The following is a 3,812-nucleotide window of genomic DNA, read 5'->3' as shown; positions in this document are numbered from 1 at the left end:
TCTCTATGGTCGTCCAGATTTATTTACTACATTTACATGTAATCAATCTTGGGACGAGATACTGCAGCTTTTACTTCAAGGACGATCGGCGGTTCATAGACATGACATTACGGCCCGTGTCTTCCGGCAAAAGTTGAAATCACTGATAAACTACATAGTAAAACTTGAAGTGTTTGGGTCAGTGCGATGCTGGATGTACTCAGTGAAATGGTAAAAACGAGGTTTGCCACACGCACATATACTAATCTGGTTACATAAAAAAATTACTTCGAACGAAATTTTTGATGTGATTTCCGCTGAAATACCTGATGAAAATGTCGATAAGGGGTTACATGATATTATTGTAAAAAATATGATACATGGACCTTGCGGTGCACTGAACGAAAATTCACCATGCATGGCCAAAGGAAGGTGCACAAAGCAATATCCTCGACTTTTAGTATCCAACATAATTACTGGCAATGATGGTTACCCACAATATAGAAGAAGATCTACTGAAGATTTCGGTAAAACAGCAATAACAAAGAAGCGTAACGGTACCACCATCGAAGTAGATAACCAGTGGGTTGTTCCATATTCCCCATTATTATTAAAAACATTTAATGCACACATAAACGTTGAATACTGTAACTCCGTAAAGGCAATCAAATACATATGTTAGTACGTCAACAAAGGTAGTGACATGGCAGTTTTTGGCTCGCAGCCCGAAATCAAAGATATCGACGAAATCGTACAATATCAGGCTGGAAAATACATAAGCAGTAATGAAGCTGTTTGGTGAATTCTTTCATTTCCGATACATGAACGTAGTCCAGCTGTTGTTCACTTAGCGGTATATTTATAGAATGGTCAACGTGTTTATTTCTCGGAAACCAACGTGCAACAAAGAGCCCTGAATCCACCGGATACAAAGTTAACCGGTTTCTTTTCGCTTTGCAAAAATGATTCTTTTGCAAAAAAACTGATGTATACTGAAGTGCCTTCGTATTACACGTGGAATACTAAAAATAAAGTATTTGAACGTCGAAAACAGGGTAAGTCAGTCGACGGCCAACCTACCATCTTCAAAGATACCACGATAGGAAGACTCTACACCGTTCACCCCAATCAACATGAATGCTTCTTTCTACGCCTGCTTTTGGTGAATGCACCCGGTCCGACATCCTTTGAGTATTTGAGAACTGTAAACGGTACTATACATGACACTTACCGTGGTGCATGCCAAGCTCTGAATTTACTGGAGAATGACCAACACTGGGATAACTGCATCAATGACGCGTGCGAAACGTCAACCCCAAGTCAAATTCGTGCATTGTTTGGCATCATTTTAACAACTTGCTCTCCATCAGCTCCTACAGAGTTATGGGAAAAATATAAGTCAAAAATGTCCGAAGATATACTCCATCGAAAACAGTTAGAGACGTCAGATATGACTTTTGATTTTACATCAGAAATTTATAACTACACTTTAGTTATTATAGAAGATTTGTGCGTACATATGGCAAACAAACCTCTTCAGGATTTGGGAATGCCTTCACCTAACCGTATCGTTGGTGTTTCGACATGTGTAGAATTGGATCGTGAACAAAGTTACAGTACGAGTGATCTATTGTCGTATGTACAAAATAACATTTCCAAGTTAACGTCGGAACAAAAAGACATTTATGATACGATAATGCATTGTGTCGATAACAACGTTGGAGAAATTTTCTTTTTGGATGCGCCAGGAGGTACTGGTAAAACGTTTGTGATAAAACTGATTCTGGCATCAATTCGAATAAAAAATGATATAGCGTTGGCAATTGCGTCGTCCGGAATAGCCGCAACATTGCTGCCTGGTGGAAGAACTGCTCATTCCGCTTTGAAATTGCCTCTGAATTTGCATTCTACAGAAACTCCCACGTGCAATATTTCCAAATCATCTGGGATGGGTAAAGTAATGCAGCAATGCAAACTTATTATTTGGGATGAGTGCACACTGGCACACCAAAAATCGCTCGAGGCTCTGGATCAATGCTTGAAAGATTTGCGAGGGAAGTCGAAACCCTTTGGCAGCACATTAATATTGCTTGCGGGAGATTTCAGGCAAACATTACCTATAATACCTAGATCAACTCCTGCAGACGAAATGAATGCTTGCCTGAAAAATTCTAATTTATGGGCACACGTAAAAACATTAAAATTAACTACAAATATGCGTGTCCGATTGCAAAACGATGACTCTGGTCAAACATTTTCAGATCAATTGCTGGCAATTGGAAACGGAAAGCTCCCAGTAGACTCAATTTCAGGACGTATACAACTACCTGCTGATTTCTGTAATTTAGTGACGTCCAAAAATGAATTGATTGAAAAAGTATTTCCGAATATTCTAAAAAATTATAAAAATAATAAATGGCTAAGTGAAAGAGCGATTCTCGCACCCAAAAATATAGACGTCCACGAAATCAACAATATTGTTTTGACCAAGATTCGAGACCAGGCAGTCCTTTACAAGTCAGTCGACACAGTTTTGGAACCAAATGAAGCGGTTAATTATCCATCTGAATTTTTAAATTCCGTGGATCTTTCAGGGTTTCCACCACACGTGCTACAACTAAAAATAGGCGTACCAATAATACTTTTAAGAAATATCAACCCACCAAAGCTTTGCAATGGCACGTGACTTGCCGTAAAAAAAAAAAACAATGGAAAACCTAATAGAGGCCACAATCTTGACAGGGCCTTTTGAGGGTGAGGCTGTTCTTATTCCTCGCATTCCCATGATTCCAACGGATCTGCCTTTTCAATTTAAAAGATTGCAATTCCCAATTCGATTAGCATTTGCAATCACCATTAACAAAGCTCAAGGTCAATCATTAGAAAAATGTGGTATAGATCTTAATACTGATTGTTTTTCCCATGGACAATTGTACGTTGCATGTTCGAGGGTCGGTAAACCTGACAATCTATTTATATGCAGCGACAATTGGACAGTGAAGAATGTTGTATATTCGCAAGTTTTACGCAGTTAATTTGTATTGTATCTATCTATCTATCTATCTATATAAAAACGAGTTTTGTGTATGCATATTTGTTTGTTTGTAAAAATAGCGTTTGCATATGACGTCATTGTTAGTACATACGGCTTTGTATATGCATAGACAATGGGAAAGCCAAGAATGTTGTATATTCGCAATTTTTACGTAGTATGGAACACATATATAAGTCTATCTATATTCACAGGTGGGACACAGGGACACAACTACAATGGCGCATAACTTATATGGCGCGTAACGTTGGTGGGGGCACAAAGCGCCCCCACCAACTAGGTGTTGGGGTGGCGCGAAGTGCGACATATATATATATATATATATATATATATATATATATATATATATATATATATATATATATATATATATATATATATATATATATATATATATATATATATATATATATATATATATATATATATATATATATATATATATATATATATATATATATATATATATATATATATATATATATATATATATATATATATATATATATATATATATATATATATATATATATATATATATATATATATATATATATATATATATATATATATATATATATATATATATATATATATATATATATATATATATATATATATATATATATATATATATATATATATATATATATATATATATATATATATATATATATATATATATATATATATATATATATATATATATATATATATATATATATATATATATATATATATATATATATATATATATATATATATATATATATATTATATA

Source organism: Artemia franciscana, chromosome 12, assembly GCF_032884065.1.
Source record: "Artemia franciscana chromosome 12, ASM3288406v1, whole genome shotgun sequence".
NCBI lineage: Eukaryota > Metazoa > Arthropoda > Branchiopoda > Anostraca > Artemiidae > Artemia > Artemia franciscana.
Note: the sequence above shows the minus strand (reverse complement) of the source record.